The following is a 23,516-nucleotide window of genomic DNA, read 5'->3' on the forward strand; positions in this document are numbered from 1 at the left end:
AATGTATTGTCATGCATTTGCAAAAATAATGCAAGATAGGTCAAATTTGTTGGAACAAAGTCTTTAGTTTTTTTTGGATCTCCCTAGTATATTCTGAACATCATTGTCTCTGAATGTTGATGGTTACAGTTTCTACAGTATACATTGTAACAGTATGGCTGGGGTTCTCTATGGCAGCTAAAATTTCCTCTGAAGGAATGACACCATTTATGCAATCCAAATTGTCTGGCTTTCCCCTAGATTCAGCAATTGTAATGTTTACTCACAGTTTTCCATTGGATTTTGTTAACCTATATTATGCAGTCAGCTACAGTAAAGACTCCATGAAAATGTTTCTCAAATTATTTGTGTGCCTTCCATGTGTGCATGTTCTTTTTACTGGGTCTGTGATCCTCAGGATATATTAGGTTAATATCACTTACTACAAATTGTTTGCCAACTACCATGAATCAAAACAAGATAACTCCATTACCTTCTTAGCAAAGGCATTTGATTTTTTTACTGTAAATCCTTAGGCTTGATGAAGAGATAGCCTCACTTCCCATAGGAGTATGAGAAATTTGGTGATCTGCTGCTTGATGAAGAAATGAACACCATTCAAGTGTATCCAGTGTTGTAGGTGTATTGATAGCTTCTTGAGGGAAAGGGTGGTCATAAATTTAAGAACAAGTCATCATAGTCTTCTTCCAGTGGTGGAGAGCAACAGTGTACATTGGGTAAGGGAGGAGAGGGAGTTATTCAGCAGATTCTTTCAGGGGTGTTGCTGATGGTACAGTCAAGAATTATATAATTATGAACATTGAGTTTGGCACCTTCATTTACAAACTGATATAAATTAATTTACCCGGAAATCCAGTAAAAAGATTAGCACAACAGAATGCTGAATGGCCAGGGTAATGTTAGCCTCCTAAGGCTCCAGTGGAGGCCTACTGTTGGGGTTTAATTTCTCCGAGTGTCTTGGGCTTCTAATTCTATTGTGGGAGTGCACTGTATTCCTAAATCAGGGTAGTACTAGAGTTCATGGAATTAGTATTGTTTCATTATTTGATGTTAGCCAAAAGTGCTCTTCTCAGCACCCACAATGTACCCAGAATCGCCTCTTTCTGTAATTTATACTGGTTTGAGTGTATTGGTAGCCTATTTAAGTACTGTTGTATTTTTTTATTAGACCTGTTAATCCTACTATTATTGGAATTTCTGATGAAGTCTGTGATTTCCTTCAATACAGATATAGTACTCTGGAAGGACATATCTGAATGTGGCATTTGTCTGTATGCTACAACTCATATGAGTGTTGAATGACTGGTGTAAAGAACTCAGATATTATCTGGAAATAAGATTATGCCTAGGTCCAGCCTTTCACAAAAACATGGCTGCAACTGTCATGTTTTGTTATCTGTGATGCACACCTTGAATTGCATGGTCATTTATTTAAATATATTACATGCACTTTGTAAATGGAAGATCACATTTTGCTGTGCTGATTTTAGAATTTCCTTTAATTCGGTCCATGTATTCAAGCTTTCACAACACAGAGCCATCATGCTTTGATGAAGCTTTATTACTCCCAATAACTTTTATGCTAATAGATTTACAATGAGATGGTATATGTACATTAATTTGGAGTTAGTGATGTTATACTCAATAAATCTTAAAAGGAAAGGTTGTGTTACACCTGGCAAAAGATAATTATAGTCTAGCAGTAAAGCATGGAGAGTCTATAATTATTGACTTTTAATCAAATACTTCCACAGGGTGCTGTTACTAGAGGCACAAACCAGTTCTGTTAAGTGATTTTAAGCTACTACTAAGTGCAATTATTGACCCTGACAAATCAACTAAAGTGTTTTACTGCACTTATTTTTTGTTTATAAGCATTTCTAATGCTATAAAAGTTGTACTTCTGCTTAATAAACTGTTTAATTATTAAAAGGGTATCATTATTCTGTCGGTATAAAAGTTAATCTCTTTATGTAAAGCTTCATCAAGTCAAGAAATTGGCTCATATGTGCATCTCACAGCATTTAGACATCTGGATCCAGTCACATGGAAAAAAACTTTAAATAGCTTATCCTGCTGGACAGTACAGTTTTCAGCTTTAAAGAATTTATCAAATGCCAAATTTTAAATGCCTGCAGCAAACCTTGGTATACTGTCTGTAAATAAAAAAAAGGAAATGTGATCTAATTTAGCATTTTTAGGTAGGGCAAACGTTGTCTTGGACAGACATGAAGAGACCATTTTTCAAAGCATTACTTATGACAAAAAAAAGGCAGAAGTATAATCTCTAATGTAATATTAACTTTTTATAATAAAGCTGTGTACTGCATTCAGGATATTTATTCCTAGAGTTACCTGCTAAATATGGCAGGCCAATGTGTTGGTAGCAAATACAAAATGGAACTTGGCAGTGGTAATTCTATATATGGTAAACCGTCCAAGAAATAGACTGCAGAAGTAATCATGTAAAGTAGGCAGCTCTGAAAATAAAACCTCTGTGTGATCACTCATATTTTAATTCCATGTTTGCTTGCATCGTGATAGAGGAAAGGTATCAGTGGAAGTCATGGTTTCCCTTTTTGTAGGGACAGTGGAAATGTTACTAGCATAGAATTAACAGGAACAGGGAGAGTTTTGTTAGTATAAAACACATACTCAGCTTGATTTAAAAATATAAAAATAGCAAACAGTAGTTAAAACTGTATTACAAAAGAATCCAAGAGGAAGTCAGGCAAAGATGACAGGACAGTTAAACCAAAACAGATTTGTATCACTGACTGACAATAAATAAGAGCATGTGTGATACCATAAATGACATTGTTGACTGCTATGAGCATACATTTTTAAAAGACCCTACTATACCCCAGCGGCAATACTGAGACTTCCCTCCATGGAGAGATCTATCAATGCACTTGAAACATTACTTATTTGGTATTCTTTTTATGTAGTGTGATTTATATATATATATATATATATATATATATATATATATATATATATATATATATGTATAATTACAAATCAATAGTGTAAGAGTAATGAATTAAAGTCTGAATAGCTTCAGCTTTCAGTGTTTGTGTTTTGTTTTTGGGAAAGGTCCTAGAATGCTTCTGCCCAGGCTGGTATAATGACTTGTACTTGGAGTTTCAAAGAACACTCACACACACACACACATATATATATATATATATATATATATATATATATACATATATATATATACATATATATATATACATATATATATATATATATATATATATATACATATATATATATATATATATATATATGGGATCACTATGACCCCCCCTGCACCCCCCACACCCCCTGCAAATTAAATATACCAACTCTGAGATCACACTACAGTGGAGTTAACGGCAAAGTTCCCAATCCGCACTGTACAGCAATCCCCATTCACTACTTTCAAGATTCCACAATCTCGAGATTCTGGTCTTCGGGATTTAGAGTCTTGGGATTGTGGAATTTTGATATATATAAATATACACACACACACACACACACACACACACACACACACACACACACACACACACACACACACACACACACACACACACACACACACACACACACACACACACACACACACACACACACACACACACACACACACACACACACACACACACACACACGAGGCTGAGGCATTTTTGCTGAGGCATTTTTCTAGAGTTTGATGACAAAGCGTTTGAACCTATGCAATAAAGTCATCAAAAAAGACTTACCACATATTCTTATTAAAGGCACTTGCTTAGATTAATAGAGTGTAATGATGCCCATAGATAGCTGCAATCAGCAGCAGTGATCTCCATGCAAATGACTAAAAGTTATTTTCAGTACTTTTCAGTCTAGCTTTGCAATTTACTTCACAAAGCACAATGATCCATTGTTTGGTATCTGACACTCTTCTGGATATGACCTCATGCTAAAGCATACAATGATGGGTATCCAGGATCCATGCTAGGGCATGCTGAATTAATGCCAAAAAACCCTGATAAAATTAATGTCTGCAGTCTAATAACTATTGTTATTTGTTTATTCTTTTGCTAACAGAGAAAATCATTTAACACAGCTGCCACTTGAGAATAAGTGAAAGGCTTTTACTTGATGTATGAGGGCTCCTAATTAAAGCAGTGCCATGCAGTGTGTCAGGAAATATTGATGAAAGCAGTCCAAGTAGGATGATTTATGATAGCAGTTACTGTCATATTACTCTGACAGCTAAATGTGCTTCACAAATGATATAGGATTCATTCAGAGACATGCACATTGCTGGTTGTGCAAACATGGCAATATAAAAATGTTTTCTTCAGAGAATGAATCTTCATAATTTAAGCAGAATGATGCCTGGGACATTTAAACTGCTGGCACTTGTGCTTGAGACAACGATCCCTGTGATATCCACAACACCTGCCTCTTCAATACACTATATGAAAAACTACATTGTTTCATTCATTTTAGATTTAAAAATAAGTATTTTGAGTTGTATGAGTACAGTTAAAATATTTTTAATGCATCTTAGATATTACTGTTTGTATGACAAAGTAGGACCCTCTCAAATGAGCATCTAGATAGAAGAGTTGTATTTGCAACTTGCCTTGCCTTTAGCGTGTAGTATATCTATCTCAAGGTGATTTTATGACCTCATCATGAATGGGCATCATTATTATTATTTTTATGAATAGTAGTGGTATTAACACAATACTGTTGCTGGCTGTAGCTTTTGAGCTTCGGTACTAATTTTGTACTGCAGGCAATGTTATGTAATAATTTGTTACCATGCACCATGTTTGGTGATGCCATGTTAACTCAGTAATGTAGCACAGGTCTACTTGGAGAATGCGTAGTCTTTTTAATGCACTCTATGAGCTGATGAGTTGACACCAGTACAGTGCTGGCAGTTTTCAAACAGCTGCAGAGCATAGCTTTACAGAACAGTTTTAAAGTTTAGTGAAAAATTAGACTGTGAGGAAGGACAACATTGTAGTATGTGGAATGCTAAGACTATACTCTGAAATTAGGGGAAAGTCTGTCTTGTTAACCACATTTATGATATCAGAAAAGTGGTATAAAGCAAAACTGGTGACAAAGTGAAGAGAGAGATAGAAGGGAAGAGAGTAAAGCGAAGTGGGAAGGTATATTGTAAAATATAATGCCCCCGATCTTTAATACATCATCTAAACCTTTCCTTTTCTCTTTATTTAAAAAAAAATCCCTAGCCTCTCTAGACACTCATTTATGCAAATTATTACTTCTTTTGTCCAAATGTTATTATTTTTTTGCAGTTATTAAAATGTAATCTGCATATGTTAACAGAACCGGAATTCTTAACCCTTCAGGTGTTATATAGCCCACTTCTTTCATTTTGCAATTTATTTCACATAATATCACATTTATAACTAATGCAAAGAGTATAGAACTCATTGGACATCCATGTCTTAACATCACTTTTCTTATGCACCTGTTGGCTTAAAAAGCCATCTATAACTATTATTAGTTTATAATTATTATACTCTGTTATACATAGTTTCCTAACTGTCTCACTTATAATATTTCATTATTACCCATAAAATGTCATGTCCAGTTGTGTCAAATGCCTTATTAAGGTCTCATATCATGATTTTCATATCTTCTTTTCTGTACACAATGTTATCCACAATTTCTCTATCTTTAATAATTCTTGACAACCCTTGCCCTTTGTACTGTATATGTTGTCTTCCATAGTATTTTCCATTTTACTTTCAAATTTCTTTTGTATTATTTTCATAAAGATCTTATAATCATTATTATTCAATATTATTGGTCTCCAGTATTTTTAATTGTCTTTTATCTTTCTTCTTCCAAATGAATTTAAGTATTCCACTATATAATTCTTTATACATAAAACATTCATTTATAGATTCATTCAAAATCTTTATAGGTTCATAGGTTCATAGGTTGGTACTAGGCTATCAGCCCTAAGGCCTATACAAGCCTAGCCATAACAATTCCCTGGCTATTTCTTCCCACATTATTTACTTTCCTGGACACCTGTCTAGCAGGGCGACTGACATGATCCCTGGGGTGAATTTCCTTTCTCCCATCCAATCGTCAAGGTTCCTCTTGAAGAGGTCCAAAGAGGCACTCTGCTTGACATGTATGGGCAATCTATTCCATAGTCTGGGGAGTCTCTGGGTCAGGAACCTATCCCTCCAGCATGTTTTGTTTATTGTGATGACAAGGTTTAGATCCCTGGAGCATGTAGCTCTGAGGGATTGGGATTTCTTTAAGTGTAGCATTTCCAACAGCTCTGGGTTTGACATGGCCTTGTATGTTAAGCAGAGATCACCTCTGAGTAGACGATATGCGACAGAGTATAGCTGGAGTTTTTTAAGGCGGTCAGTGTAGGGCATCTGCTTTAGGCCTGTGATTCTTTTAGTGAGGTATTTCTGAGGCCTTTCCAGTTGTTGCAGATGTCTTGAGAGGTACATACCAAATGGGGCGTTGTATTCTATAATGGGTCTAATGAGGGATGAGTACAGTGGGACAATGACCTCCTTTTTTCTGGATGAAAAGCCCTTCGTGATGAGGTGTGCCACATAGAAGGATTTCCTGACTGTTGTGGCGATGTGGTTATCGAAGGTGAGACCACTGTCCACCTGTGTCCCTAAGTCTCTTATCACACTTTCTGTGTTTAGTGTACTGCCACCTATATGGTAATTCATGGATACATGTTTTTCCCAAAGGGGATAACAATACATTTCTTGGCATTGAGCTTGAGCCCATGGCTCTGGCACCAAGCATCTGTTTCTGTAAGGCCCTTTTGTAGAGTATCCACATCATTTGGGGATTCAATAATGGCTCCCAGTTTGCAGTCATCTGCAAACTTTGTTAGCCAGAGTCCCTTAGTGTTGACCTGTACTTCAGAGAAGTAGATGCCAAACAAGAGCGGCCCCAGGACTGAACCCTGAGGTACTCCACTTGTCACTTGTCTGGAGCTGGATTTGGAGCCGGCTACTTTTACAGTGTGGGTTCTATCAGTAAGCCATTTAGCAACCCATTGGGTGACATAGGGATTAATGCCCAACTTAGTAAGTTTATCTATGATTCCAGAGTGGGGGATGGTGTCAAAGGCCTTGGCAAGGTCTAGATAGGCTATGTGGACCACCTTACCCTTGTCCATGGCTCTGGAGACTGATTCAAAGAAGTCAATCAGGTTCAGGAGACAAGATCGGCCCTTCACAAACCCAAACTGGGTGGGGTCCAGTGTTTGAAGGTTGCCAATGTCTTTGTTTATAAGTTCCATGATAATACGCTCCATGGCCTTGCAGATAAGGCTTGTCAGACTGATGGGACGGTAGTTTCCGGGATCCAAGGTGGATCCCCCCTTGTGGATTGGGATAATTGTAGCTCTGCGCCACTCAGTGGGCACGAAACCTGAGGTGAGGCTATGATTAAACATGACACTTAGGTGAGGTGCCAGTTCATATTGTAGTTCATGTAGTACACAGCCCGGGATGTCATCTGGTCCCATGGATGCTGTATTATTGGCTTTAGAGAGTGCGTTTTGTACCTGTGTGGCCATTATTACTGGAATTTGGCAATCTTCCGGTATTGAGATGGGCCATTTAGGGGGTGAGAGGGGGGTGAAGTTGGCACTGAATCGATCTGCCAGGATATTGGCAATATCCTTTGGATCAGTATATTTAATGTCATTCTGTTTTAGCTCAGAGCAGATCTGAGCATTGCCATTTTGATTCTTGACATAGTTATAGAATGCTTTGTGGTTGTCTTTGGAATCTTTGGCAGTTGTATTTTCGTAACTAGCTTTGGAGGATTTTATGAGGCATCTCAGTTTCTTACTGAGGCTAGTAAGGGAGTTTTTTGCATCCTGGGATTTTCCTCTTTTCTGCAAAAGTTTCTTCCTTTTGTTGTAAAGTTTGTTTATGGCAGGGGACCACCAGACTGGCTTCTTTTTTTGGATGAGAGCATTTTGGTTCTATTTGGGATGGCACGATTCATGCATGAGTGGATGTGCTCGTACAGTGCCTTGGTGTATATATATATATATATATATATATATATATATATATATATATATATATATATTTTTTTTTTTGCCAATACTTTAAAATTTTAAATGTTTCATACCCAATTCTATCTGGACCTGCAGCCAAATCTTATTTACATGTCCTAATACTTTATCTAGCTCATTTAAGGAAATCGCCTTTTCCAGCTCTTTATTCCCTTTTTCTGTAACTTGTTTGCCTTCCATGTTTTTCATTACCTTTTTTTTTCTTTAAACATTTCTTGTGCATATTGTACTACATTAATCATAATCTTTTCCTGAGTTATTCCTGTGTCTCCATTTACATTTTTATTTCTGTCATTAAACTTCCTTTACTAACTGCTTAAGTAACTTGATACTTCTTCCCTTTTTCCTTGTAAAAAATATCTTTGTTTATATAACAATTCTGGTATTTTTCTTAATTTCATTCATATAATTCTTGTTCTTTGAAAAAAGTACTTTCTATCATGATATTCTATATTTTCCAGTATATTGTCATATGTCCTTTTATATTTTTCTTTATTTGTTTTTCTCACATCATATTGCCATTGTAAAAAAAAAAAAATGTTTATATTTTCCCTTAAATATCATCCACCATTCAGACCAATTTTTATGAAATGTTCTCATGGCTATATGTTCTTTCCTTAACTATATTAATAATCCCTTTCCTTCTTCATTCCATGCTTTCTCGTTTATCCTTTTATTCCTTTGCCCATTTTATAAATTCCTTGCTTTTGTTTATATCTAGCCATATTGCATGATGATCAGAAAATCCTGTTTTAACTGTATTCCCTTCTCATATAACTAAATCTTCTGATACTATAAAATAAGCTATTTCAGTTTGTATACATACCATTTTTGTAAGTCCATACATTTTCCTTTCTTTTTATGTTTGCCTCTTAAATGACAGTTAAAGTCTCCTGTTATTATAATATTCATATTTATCAGTACATTGTATAAAATATGATGAAATAAGCTTTCCTTTTCTTTACAATTAGTATAAGCATATCATGTTATAATTCCATAGACTTGTCCTTTCCATTTGAAATCTACAATGATTAGTATTCCCAATTTTGCTAAAGTTACATGTAATATCTTAATTGTGTTTCTACAGAATACAGCTATTCCGTAACATTTCTCATTTTCCAAATTCCAGATTATCTTTCCTCCCCATTGTTTCTCTGTTTGTAGTCTTTCTTCATTTGTTAAAAATCCTGTGTCTTCTAATCTGCATCACATGTATTACACCACTCCAAAATTTCTTATTTTTCTTACTATAGTCTTAATACTATTCAAATTTTCAGAAAACACACAAATTTTCACTTTCCCTGTAATTGATAATTTCAGTAGTTCATAGCTAATTACTAGGCTGCTTTTCTTAATAGGTAATTTTAAACCTAACAAATTTCCTACCCAAAAGTGATAATCAAGTGCTGCACCTTGTGTCTGAGTCAAACACCTTAACCATTATACCGAGCCCAACTCTTTAACTGTGTATATTCTTTTTTCTTCCATTTCCTTTCTTTTTTCTTTTGCACATATCATGTTAAATGTTCTTTTACTATTTTTTACCCTATTACTTATAGAAATCTTTTCACCTTTTACTACCTCACAGTTTGTCATCTTCATCACTTATTTCAGAACATTCTTCAATGTTCTCTTTATTATTTTGTCTCATCTAATTTTTTTCTATTTCTCCTACTTGTAAAATTTCTTCTCTTTGTTCATTTTTTCTTTTGTTTTTTTCTTCTTTACTCTTATTTTTATTTTTGCAGTCTATACATGTATTGCCTAATGAGCAGAATTCGAAATAATTCACTTCACACTAAAGAAATCAGTTAGTAACAAGCAAGGTATACATCACCAATAAAGAGAAAGCTTCATCCTGTCTTCAGTCTTGACTTGGAAGCCCCATTGTATAAGGCAGGAGTCTTCATCTGGAAAACTGTCCTTGGCAGTGCATTCACTCCACAGGTAAGGCTTCTGCCTGAGTGGAGGGAGCCCCAGCTATATATAACCAAGTTGTTTACCACAAGTCATGAGAATCAGTACTTTCCACTCTAGGCTGGAGCTAGATCATTCTGTGGTGTTGGCCACCCACCTCAGAAGGAACAGCAATTCCTGCCAAATACAATGATTTTGCATTTTTCAAGTGTTACACTGGAATATTCCAATGACTTTGCAAGCTTTAGTACTTTACTGGAATACTCCAGCACACATACACATACAAGACATATTTTGTAATCAAATTTAGTGACTCTGCTGAAATCACTAAACTGTTCTGGAACACACCATCATCTCTCATGCTTTCTGACACTTCCAGAATATAGCATTACTTAATAAAGAAAATAAAAAGAGAATGCTGAGATATAGTGAGGCAATAGTCAAATAATCACACTCACTCAATGTACCACTCTTTTGTATCACATTCGGCCCCTTGACTATTGACTCACTTACCGTATTTGCCTTTTTATAAACACGATAAGTTAATCGACAATTCGAGAATGTCAATAAAATTAAAACAATCTGTAGAACTAATATTGGGTGTATTAACCAATTCAACAACTTGGTGCCGGATACTGACCATCCGGTAAATATATCCCACCATTTATGTGCTGCATCAGACTCTGTTTTCTTGGCTAAACTTTGTTTGTGTCTTTTGGCTTTTCCCAGTTAGGGGTCGCCACAGCGGAACTCTGGTCTGCTAATGATTGGCAGTAGATTTTTACGTACTGGATTGCCGGGCCTAACGCATAACCTTCAACAAAGGAACACCCATTCACGCATGTCGCTACACAGAAGACGCTCTAACCGAGAATCGAATGGGCAGCGTCTAACTGTGAGGCGATAACGCTTCCGCAGCACCACCACCACAGTACGTTTTCTTGGCTAAACTAACAAGCTTATTTTCTGTAATAATACTTGTCATTTCATGATGTAAAATACTATGATTTACTGCCTGTAAATGTTTTTCAAGATGTTGTGTATTGTTCAATACTTTTTGTAAAGAATTCAGGTTGAAAGTCAGGTTATGATATTTCAGCTTGTCTGGTGACTAGTCATGAAATACATTAATATATGTTTCCGGAGATAAGATATAAGTTTCATTATGCCAGTTTAAATGAGTTGCATTATCTAGGTAACCTACAAAAGGATTTTGTTAAGGCATATGGCAATGTTTGATTTGTCACTAAACATATAAACTGTAGTGCTAACCAGGGGTGGCTCATACTATTGGACTGCAGCCCCCCCATCTGTAAAGAACAGAAAACTCACTGCAGTCCTGCGCATGTGTGCTTTCCTATCTGGACTGCCATCTAACCAGTCCGGATAACAAAAGAAAGGCTCAGTGTAGGTGCCACAGAAGTCTATGTGGTTATAAACCACATAAACTGTAAGGAGAACAGACTGCAATGTCTGCAGTCTACATAGCAACTGGTTGACTCCTGGCACTCCCCGGCTCACATTTGACACACTGTGATTGGCTCCCAGCATGCATGCACTCTCAGACTGCTGTTGCAAGATAGTAATGGCAGCTCAGACTTTATTTCTGTGCAGGAATGGCAGCTTGGACTTTTTTTTTGTCAGAGCTGCTCTGCTAGGGAACTGGCAGCTTAGATCAGGAGCAAGCACTGACTCGGGACTTGTCAGAAAGCTCTGCAACCACTCTTGTGTCAGACTTTGACTGCTCTTGCTACTAGGGAACTGGCGATTCAGCTTGGAAATGTATACAGGTACTCTGCAAGGGTGTGTGTGTGTGTGTGTGTGTGTGTGTGTGTGTGTGTGTGTGTGTGTGTGTGTGTGTAATGCCCCAATTGGATATTCCTGGTGACTAGAGTTATTCAGGCTCAAACCCTGTACCTTGGATACAGGTTGCAAGAGCCTGAATTCCCTACCCATCACCATTGCAGATTTTTGTCTCATATGTTTGTAGCAAGAGCCTGAATTCCCTACCCAACACCACTGCAGATTTTTGCTTCATATGTTTGTGGTTTTCTGGATTTTTAATGGCAGGCATTTGAATTTCAGACTTCATATTATTCAGAAAATGCATGGTAACACTACACAACCTTTTATTCTAGCAATTTTCTAGGTTTATAAGATCAATATTTGAAAATTGTCCCTATTTTTGTGGCTGTATTCCCCCATTATTGGCTTTGTCCAGGATTTTTGTGCTAAGAGGTTGAGAGCTATGGTGAGAAGTGAGAACTGAATTCACTGAATATGTTTGGGGGCTGTATTCCCCTATTATTGACTTTGTCCAGGTATTTTGTGCTAAGAGGTTGAGAGCTATGGTGGGAACTGAATTCACTAAATGATAGCCATTTAAGTTTCAGTCTTCATGTTGTTTAAGAAATAGCTTATATGGAATAGTGGTATGTTGCTCTGACTGTAGTGCATAGGGTCCTGGGTTCAAGATTTGGCAGTGAAATGCATGGTGGTAACATAACAATTTATTCTACCAACTTTCCAAGATTATACAAGCAATGTTTAAAATGTGTCTCTGTTTTTTAGGCTTTAGACCCCCCCCAATATATTTTGTCTTTTTCCAGATTTCTTGTGCTGCAAAGTTGAGAGATATAGTTGAGTGTCAAGTGGATTTTACAAGGAGCTGAGAGCTTAAACAGAAGTTTAGTGCTGCTCATGTTGAGGCTACTGACATTGTAAATAGCACAACAGGTAGTGTACTTGCTTTCAATGCAGAAGGCTGTGGATTCTGCTCCCACATATGTAGATGCATTGCTGATACTGACTGCAGTCCTGAGAATGTCCTCTTTGGCAGAGATAACTAGTAACTATTAGCCTGTTATCAATTTGTCATCTATTCCCTATTGTAATATTACTAGCTTATCATTTTTGTAATGCAACATAGACAATTTATTCTTCAAGGGCTACAGGCACTTTATTTGTAGATGGAATATAAAGTTGTTTGCTAGCAGCAATCTCTTCATTAGTTACACATCTCTTTAATGTGGAATTATTTAGATTACTATTACTTCTTCAGAGATTGTGCATATTTACTGATACTGGTGGACTGTAGAAGCCTGAGTTGACTTTTACGATGGAAATGTTCTGAATTGGGCAGTTTTGTCATTATTGGTGCATACATTTTGTTTCATAGTTTACTGGAAAAATGTTCAAAACAAATTTAAAACACCCACTAACATCTGTACTGTATTATACAAGGAATATAATTTAATACAAATTAGGGAGGTATGTATTGATTATCTGATCAGCTGAGGTATGCCCCTTCCCAGTTCTTGGTTAGATGTGTTTGATTAGGAACCAGTTAAATTAATTGTCTACAAACACAAACTTTTTTTATTACTGAATATTTTCACTGAGTCTGAATGCTGCTGAAAGTGATGAAGCCAGATTGAAGCAATCACTTCTCTTAGATTTTCATTTTTTTTTGGGGGGGGGGGGTTATTGTCCACACCTAGGGAACTAAGTCCGTCGTGTAGGATTTCTGTCGCACAATTCTCCCAGCTGAACTATACCTCTCAACTGTCCAGATTTTCACAGAATGAATATATTTTTGTTTCTTGTTTTTGGTTTGTTCCTCATAAAATTTGTGGTTTTCTGGTAAATCATTTATGATTGAAGCTAAGAGGTTGAGAGGTATGCACAAATAAATCACTTTATAGAATTTGGTATATCCAAACCTCTCAAATGTCCCCAATATTGGCTGAAAATGTTGCTCTCCCCCTAATAATCCCTCTGCAAAATGGCAATGTGGGAAGAAACGTGGAGGGTTACAATTAATAAATAATTGTAATGATCAGAGCTACAGATTACTTTTGTTTTAGAAATGCATGTAGATTTTCTTATTTTGCCAGCTGCTCAACTTAACAGTACTAATATTAAAAAAGTGTCCCTTTGTTGACAGGTTCCCAGCTGTATCGTGTGGCTATTTTATATTTTTGCATCACATTTTTGGTTCGCTTTTCCTAAAATTGTGGTTTTCTGACAAATTAGTGGCAAATCATTAAAGAGTGAAGAATGAAGACATTTGAGTTTCACAATTTATACCCTTCAGAAAATTTACAGTAATGCAAGACCTATTATTATCATTCTAAATTTATAAGAGCAATATTTAAAACATTTTTCCTTATTTTTGGGGCTTTGTCCCACTTCTATTTATGACTTTGTCCAGATATCTTGCTCTGAGGTTGAGAAGTATGACAAATATGTCAGGGCCATCACCGTCAGCCAGATATATTTCAAATTGTGACATACTTGTTGTACCCCACTCCCCAATGTAGTTACTCTGGATGTGTCCAAGCAAGACAAGGAACAGTTATGCAGTGTAAGTGTGCAAAGTATCCCACCATCCAAGGTAGACACAAGTACTACAGTGGCTTTTCATCTATCCTTGATTTTGCAGAATGTTCTGTTTTTTGTCATATTTTTATACTGTTGGTTTATGCTTATTATTCAGAAAAATGCATGTTGTTGCAGTGCATGTTGCTCTGTGTTTAAGTAGCAGTGCTTTAATGACCATCAGGTAAGCTTGTCTGGAATTGTAAGATGCAAGTAAGCTTTAATAAGCATACTGTTAAAGAATTATCAACATGGAAAGCCTTTTTGTTGTTGCCATGCAGAGAATATTTACCTAGTTAGATAACGTATAAGCCTTAATTATTGAAATGCATATGACAGTATCTGTAATAAAGGACAGGATTACAGTATTATCAGACTCTCATTACATTTGCTGGAGACTTGCAGTTATCTTTGCAGGCTTTAGCTGTAAACTAAACAGAATGCCAATCTGTCATGTGTGGTCCATAACGTGTGCAGTAATCCTTTAAGCAATTTATCTTGAGCTTATTACCTGTTTGCTGTTCATTTTTTACTTTGATCATGTTTTCCCTATGAAACAAGTAGATGGTTGTTGTTGTCAGGCAGCCAGCACAGCAGGTCTTTTTTGGATAAGAAACATTTTTACAAGTGGAGATAATTGATATCATAGAGATTGCTACTTTCAGCATGTTACTTGGTACTTTTATAAAGTTGAATATAAATTATAATTAGAACTGCAGTGCAAGGAGAAGTGGTTTGAGTTGAGTGTTGCTTGTTTTTTATTCTTTATTTTGACTGGCATTCCAGTAATGTATTTAAAAAGTAATTTATTTTTTCATGCCTCACAACCTTTTTGTTTCCATCTAGATATTAAGTAAGCTGTCATGTAGCCAATGCACTGAAATATTTTTTTCTTCTCCACTTCATTTTGTCTTGATAGGACTCTCATAATGATGGTTTGGCACCCAGGGCAGCATATTTAAAGTCCCAGTTTTGTGGTTTTGAGCTTAGCTCTGCCCCTTTCTAGTTGGGCCACACCCTTTCCCATTGGCCCCACCCATTCAGCTATCTCCTGCATCCCCCCTTTGATTTGAAGTCACCAGCCACCACTGGTGCTAACTTTATGAAAATTTCAAAAGTAGGAGGTAATATAGTCCATTTACAGATGTTGATGGAATGCTGAAATAAACAGTGTTCATATGTAAGGAATGCTGTCCACAGATGAGTCCATTCATTGTTTCGGTACAGTGTTTTAATTTGTGTGTTCTGTTTGAGAAGTCAATGTAGTTCCCTTCTAAATGGGGTAAGCAATATTGGAGAGGATATGAAAGAGGTCCAAATACCAGTGGGAAGGTTACAAACTGACACATCATTTTTGCATTTGTGACATTATAATGCATAATATAACCTGTACAGAAGTTGTTTGTACATTTAGTTTTTTCAGAAAACAGCCTTATCCAATTAATACTAGGTATCCATTGTTAAACAGCTGTCTCCAGACATGTTAATTCTTAAGCATTAATTTGGTCTCCACAAGATTTTTTCCACATTGATACATAAAATGACTGTAAGGTACATGTTGCCCAATTTACAAACCTAGTGACATTTCATCAAATTTTAAACTGGAAACCACAGAAGCATTAAATTGATCTAAAAATTCTTTGTCACAACTAACAAGCTGTTTTTGTGTGTGCCAAACTGTAGGATTCCATTGAGCTTGTAAATGTACAATTTGTGAAATATCCTGACCCACACCTTTAATTTTATTAGCTAAAACTTTAACATTAATTGCATTCAGGATTCCTAACCCCTAACCAATACCTCCTAATAAGGTACTATAACATGCCCATTTCTGCCTGCACTTACTTATTTTTGGAAAAGTAATATTAAAATGTAACACAGTCTTTTGATATTCCTGTCCTACATATCTACATGCAGAAGGTACTTTAATTATTTGGTGAAAATGAGCTTTGGGATTGTTATTCAATACAGTTGTTTCATGCCCCTTCAATAAACACATCACACCGAATGACATTTGACGACCTTTATTAAAACTTCCATAACATAGCTTTGTTCACCTTACAACTGAACATACTATCATTGCTTCTAAACACAGCATAAACATCCTTGTAATGTTAATCAGGGCAGCGTACCTACTCACCCTGCTCAGTAAGCAGGGTCCATACTGCTGCTCATTTACTTTACTTATGAAGCAGCGTCCCATCTCATGTCACACACCATTCATTGAACTACCTTCCACCAATTAAGCAGTGCCATCCTTGTAACACTAAACAGGGCAGTGTACCTACTCACCCTGCTCAGTAAGCAGGGTCCATACTGCTGCTTGCTACTTTACTTATGAAGCAGCGTCCCATCTCACTTCATACACCATTCATTGAATTACCTTCCACCAGTTAAGCAGCATCCTTACCTCAGCTTACTCATCCATTCAGCAAGCATCCTTGAAATGAGCATCCATACACCAGAGGGGGAAAAAGAAGAGGGAAAGCCTCTCCCTCTTCTCCGCCTACCCCCACTGATAAACCCCCATGCCTCAAACCCCCAAACAAGGGGAGGGTGGGAGGGTAGCAAGTTCACACCAAATGTGATTGCTTACCCAACTACACCTACACTTATCTAAACCTCTTAAGCCCCTCCCTACTCTTATTTTATTTCCTCCCAATCCTCCCTGCCGCCACCTAACCCTTTCACTACCCCAACTCACCTAACACCCACTAATATCTATCTAATCCCCCCAATTAAGATGCCCCGGGACAACTTAGTTTGTTGCCATACTTCATTTATTTGTGAAGCCCATGCCTTTCTATTTATGATTTGAGTTGCATTCATACAAAACAATGCAGTAATGTTCCATATGTCAATTGATTCATTATAAATATCAGTTCCATTCTGACAAAAGTAATAATTTTCTTGATATGTCTGTTCATATTTACAATTGCAACATTGTTTTGTCCATGTAATTTTAGATTGTTACCATGATTGGTCTGTCATTCAGTAGTTGGACATAAAAGTCTCCCCTCCTCACCCTTCAAATAGTTAGATTTCCTTTGGATGTCAAATTAACAGTAGAACATTCTTGTCCAGCAGGGCAGGTAAACGTTCCTTGTGTCCTATTCTGTGTACTAGCAGCCCATCCCCACTGGATTATTGTTGAATTGACTCTGGTTGCTTTTACTCCTGGTGTTACGCACTCTGCCAAAGGGACCATACAGCACAGCGAGAATACCAACAGTTAGCATTGCATAGACTAGAGTTAGAATCTGAAATCAAAGAAAAGTAACATGATTATTTTTGCAAATAACACCAATCTGCTGGTACATATTTCCATTTTTTTCTTTCCTGGTTTAATAATCAAAACAGTATTGTTATTTCCAGTAGCAATAACTTCTGCTTGTTCAAGTTGTTTATTGGGTTCATGGACCCATATTTTTGCACCTGAATTGATTTCATGCATACTGGATATTTGTTCCCTCTCAAAGGCAGCAACAGGCAGTGACTGCCCTCTGATGACCATGCCGCCTAACACAGGTACGATAAATATTTGGGCTACCCTATCCTTTTTCCTTACATGAACATTCTCATCTGAAGTTGTTCTTCTTTTGGCTTTTCCTGGTTAGGGGTCGCCACAGCGGAACTCCAGTCCGCAAGTCGTGGTGGTGCAGCGGTAGCATTGTTGCCTCACAGCAAGAGGTTCTCCTGTTCGATTCTTGGCTGGAGCGCCTTCTGTCTGGAGTCTGCATGTCCTCCACATGGTTGAGTGCCGTTCGAAAGACATGCGTGAATGGGTGTGCCTTCGTTGAAGGTTGGGCGTCGAGCTGGCACCTCAGCACTGTAAAAATCTACTGCCAGTCTAAAGTATTTAACAAAATAATTTTAAGTTCCCCTTGGTAATCTGCCTTAATAACTCCATCCACAACCTGAACACCTTTCAAAGCAAGTGTTGACTGAGACACTATCCAATCAAAATACTTTGTTGGAATTTGAATGCCAATTCCAGTTTTGATTAGTTGAACTGACCGTGGCAGTATTTTGTAGGCATTCATCGAATATAGACTCAGTCCTTCAGTCTCAGGTGTGGCTCTAGTAGGAGCTAATGCACCTGCCTGAGTTTCCCAATATGTGATTATCTTTGTCGTCACATATGGTTTGATCTGTAATGCTGGAGTTAACATTCTTATTAATGGTGTTTCTGTTTCTGAAATCGGTCTACTATTTAAAATCTGTAATGCCATATTTAGATTATTTCTCTAGTTTTACAGCGTAGCTTTTTCTAATTTGTTTAACTGGTCTTTAATTAATTTAATCATTTTTTCAATTAATCCTACTGCCCGTGGGTAATAGGGTATATGAAACACCCATTTAATATTATGCTGTTTTGCAAATTTTTGTACTATTCTCCCTTTAAAGTGGGAACCATTGTCACTTTGTATTTGCAAAGGCATTTCATAATACAAAATGATTAAATCTATGTTTTTTAGAATACTTACCTGTGTCGCTCATCGGCACAGAAAACCAAGAAGGTATCCAGAATAAGTGTCTACTGCTGTACATATGTATTGGCTGCCCTTATTAGATGGTAAAGGACCAATATAATTAATCTGCCATATTTGTCCTGGTAACTTTCCTCATCCTATATTTCCCTGAACTGTATGAAATATAGGCCTTTGCTGTTGTGTATACTAACATACCGGGCACTGTAATATAACTGTTTTAATTAAATTTAATGAAAGTGCAATTTCTCTTGTTTGTGCCCACCTTTAAGTAGCTTTTTCCTCCAGATGTCCACATTTCTGATGTGCCCATTTTGCCATCCACATCCGCTCAGAATCATCTTGTGTATTAACTTCTGAAATTCTTGTTTGTTCATCTGTAACAGAATTAAACCGTCATTCTAGAAAGTCTGCAGAACAATGTGCATCAACATGATAAACTGTCACAATACCCTGACTTATCATTTTACAAATTGATTGCCATAATTCTTTTCCCCAAATTTCCTTAGAATGACTTTTCCAATCATTTTATGCCATGTAGGCAACCAGGTTGCTAGTCCATTTGCTACTGACCAAGAATCAGTATAAATATGACATGTTCCTGGTGTCTCTTGCCTCAGATTCTGAAAAACTGCACAAAGCTCAGTATACTTACTATGCTTACCATTACCCATAGTAGTTATTTTTTTTAAGATACAGCTTTGTAGCACCTCCTATTTTATTTTTACATATTTAGCTGACCCGTCTATAAACCAAGCATGTTGTCACTGCTCTAATGATAGCTGAGCAAAAGGCTGTTCCCATTTAACAGGAGAATCAATTATTGGAATTGTTGCAAATAGTGACTATGTTTGTAATTTATCAAGCACAGATATTTGAGCTATCTTTTTATGTAACATCGCTACCCCTCCTATGCCTATCTTAGCTCAATCCTGAATGTAATTTAATGTGCATGTCCTATCTGGTGCATCTTAGGTGAACTTATCACGCATTGCATAATAGGAATCTTGGGTCTTTTATCCAGTGTTGATGCTTTGCTTTTTAGTTTAAAATACTGAACTGTCCCTCCCACCTGTACTTTTGAATTAGTCCTGCACTATCAATAAACTCTCTTCTAGCCCACATTGCCATAAGTAGTCTCAGATAATTTATTATATATGCACCGTCAAAGTAAATATTTACTGGATGTAAATGCTGCAAAACATATTGTGCAGCTTCTAGTTTAGCCCTTTGTGCTGACATACATCCTGGTAACTTAACCATAATTGCTATTGTCTCCCTTTTGGAATGTCTCTATTGCGAACCCAATGTAGTACTTCCCATCCTTCCAGAAACATGTACCATTTACATACACTGTAGAAGAATGCCTGACTAGCATCTTTTGTGATTTTTTACTGTCATTTAGCAAAGTTTGATAGTTAAATGTGGAGTTAGAACTATAACCCAGAGAACATTGTCTGTTTTATTTCCAAGTAAATGGCCAAACATTTTTTAATGCAGGGATTGTTATTTATTTTTTATTTTTTGCTACAAAAAGTAACCCGTCTTAACTTAGTCCATTTTCTGAGATGCCTCTTATGGCCAAGCATGTAATAGCACCACTGAGAGTGTGTCCTTCCATGCTGCATCTTGCAAAACAAGATGTAATTTACTGGTGGGGGCTATTAACTCCGTTGCCTATGCTAACTTTTACTTCAGCATTTTTTATGTTTCCCATGAAATTTTGCAAATCTGAAATTGTCAAAGGCTTTGGCAATTGCAGAATGCCCGATATTCTTTCCTAGCAAGTAGGACTCCCTGTCAGTCTGATAATGATTCCTAGAAATGTTACTTTTGTGACAAGAACTGCATTTTGCCTGTATTTACCTTGACACCTGCCTCTTGCAACTGTCTCAGAACTTTTCTCCCCTGTTATATGCTTTTTTTCACAGTCTCTGACTGTATCAGACTGTACCCTTGTCATCTTTACATGCATCTTGTAAGAATGTTAAAAATATCTTTGTTGTCATGTTCTGCCCATTCTAGCATCCTGTCGGAAACTGTAATATTAAAATACTCTAATAACCTTGTAGTTAACACTAATGACATATCCATATTACCCTTTGAGCTGTTAGCTGCTTTAATTTTTAACCCTTTAAATCCTGATGTATTCCTATGTTAGTACAGAGGTGTTACACTTGTTAAATCCTGAAAAGAAAGAAAAAAAATGTATGCATGTAACTTAGCACATATACTTTCTAACCAGTATGTCATGTTTTTTAACATCGGCATGTGTTTTTCATTAAGCTCTGATATTCCTTATCTCTGTTAAAAACATTCCACTGTATGCAGCTATCTCTACAAATTGTAAACTTTAGCATGATTTAAACAAAAGCAAGGCTATCTGTTTCCAGAGTTTAATTGGAATGCTATACTCCTGTATACACTGATCAAAACAATGAATGCAGTGTTACACATATAAACCTTCTTTTAAACATTTTGAATTCTGTCCGTGATGCCAAAATAATGTATTGTCTAATGAGCAGGATTCAAAATAATTCACTTCACACTAAAGAAATTATTTAGTAACAAACTTTACTTCTGTCACTAAAGAGAAAACTAAATAAACTCTATGTAACTGAACAGTAAATCACACTAAAATAGGAAACTAAGTAAACTCTATTTAACTAAAATAGGAAATTAGAGAATATATTTAAAAAAGGTATACATCACCAATAAAGAGAAAGCTTCATCCTGTCTTCAGTCTTGACTGGAAAGCCCCATTGCAGTCAAGCAGGAGTCTTCATCGGGAAAACAGTCCAGGGCAGTGTGTCCACTCCACAGGTGAGGCTTCAGCCTGAGTGCAGGGGCCCCAGCTATATATATAACCAAGTTGTTTACCACAAGTCATGAGAATCAGTACTTTCTAATACAGGCTGGAGCTAAATCATTCTGTGATGTTGGCCACCCACCCAGAAGGAACAGCAATTTCTGCCACATACAATGATTTTGCAATTTTCAAGTATTACACTGGAATATTCCAATGACTTTGCAGGTTTTAGTACTTTACTGGAATGTCCCAGCACACACACACACACACACATGCAAGGCATATTTTGTAATCAAATGTAGTGACTCTGCTGAAATCACTAAACTGTTCTGGAATACAGCATCATCTCTCATGCCTCCTGACACTTCCAGAATATAGCATTACTTAATAAAGAAAATAAAGAGAATGTTGAGATATAGTGAGGCAATAGTCAAATAATCACACTCACTCAATGTACACCTCTTTTGTATCACATTCGTATCACAATACATAAATGTCCAATTTTGTTACATTTATAACATTTCAATTCACATTTTTTACATCATTCCCATTCCCACAAGTATAACACTTTCTTATATGTTTTGGGTTGTACTCATTATTTTATAACACCCCTATTCCCATATATATTTATCACGCTTGGTATATGTATATTTTTTTCTCTATTTTTAGTACAATATTACAATCCCAACCACTAGCCAATCAACCCCTTTTGTCATAAACTTTTGCAATGTCCAGTACTTCTTTACATAAAGCTTTCAAATTTCCTTTCAAAGACTATCTTTCTACCTCTGTTCAGAGAAGTACATTAATTTTCTTTTTGATTTCCCTGTAAAATGCTTTTATCACATAAAGATTCCAAGGGTTATAGTCATTCTTTTTGTGATATTCTACAAGAAAAATTTCCATTGACAGAACAGTCCCAAATATAATGTCACAAAATGTCTCTTTGTTAATAAGAATAGATGCTCTTAGCACATGTGCTTTTACACCCAAAGGAGCTATTAAATTGTCCCATACTTCATAGGTGCCCATTTATTTTGTCTTCTTTACTTTGAATCCTTACCACATATTTCTGTTTTTCATTTCCTTCTACCTTCTTTTCTCACACTCTACTTTTCTTTTGTTTTACTTTCTCTGCATATGTTTTCTTTTCCATTTTAGCACTATTTTTCAGGATTGTCTCTGCATCTTCCTTTTATATTTTCTCCATAATGTCCCCCAAGAAACATCTCATTCATTTTCTGGCTCACTCTCTACCACCATTTCATTAAGTAAATCAGCCTGCAACCCTCCCAACCAGGGTTGTAATTAAACATCCATCATTTGCTGACTCATCTCTATCAAATGTGTTTCTTTGAAACATTTCCTCAGAGTCCTGCACACATTCTCTGATCTCAGCATTTGCTTTCTCCTTCAGTTCTTCTACCACTTCATCATCTTCTTCTCTCTCCATCTCCCTCCATATTTCTCTGCGTCATCTCCATGCCTGGAATGGAAAAAAGAAAGTGTTCCTCCAAAATGGGTCCTACTCACAGCAGAAATGAGTAGGGGTTCTTTATTAATTGTATCAACTTATGTATACTATTTATATTATATACATCACATATATTATTTGCAATTGTTTACATTTTACATTTACAATATAATACAGTTTCATATACTTTAATTATTCTCCCACCCTTTTTCCGCAAACAAAACATATCTTTTTCAAAATTTCAGATAATACCCATTAAATTTTATTTCATTCAGTCTCTCGTATCTTATTGTCCATAAAATATGAAACATTTTTTTTCAATTTCTTTCAACTTTTTTGTGTTTTCTG

At 36.3% G+C, this 23,516-nt stretch overlaps 1 protein-coding gene and 1 long non-coding RNA gene across 8 annotated transcripts in view; one reads left to right on the top strand and one right to left on the bottom strand.

The window, feature by feature from the left end:
* Positions 1–23,516, top strand: part of MAG (myelin associated glycoprotein) — a 2,406,588-nt gene that overhangs the window by 850,304 nt on the left and 1,532,768 nt on the right. The gene's annotated exons all lie outside the window — the stretch shown is intronic.
* On the bottom strand, positions 16,404–21,723 carry LOC122809181. The gene is made up of 3 exons (XR_006365866.1): positions 21,598–21,723; positions 19,151–19,262; positions 16,404–17,655 (listed from the first exon to the last, which is right to left on the bottom strand). It is a non-coding gene; the product is annotated as an uncharacterized LOC122809181 (long non-coding RNA).

Source organism: Protopterus annectens, chromosome 8.part0 (assembly GCF_019279795.1).
Source record: "Protopterus annectens isolate FY-2018-M chromosome 8.part0, PAN1.0, whole genome shotgun sequence".
Classification (NCBI taxonomy): Eukaryota; Metazoa; Chordata; order Ceratodontiformes; family Protopteridae; genus Protopterus; species Protopterus annectens.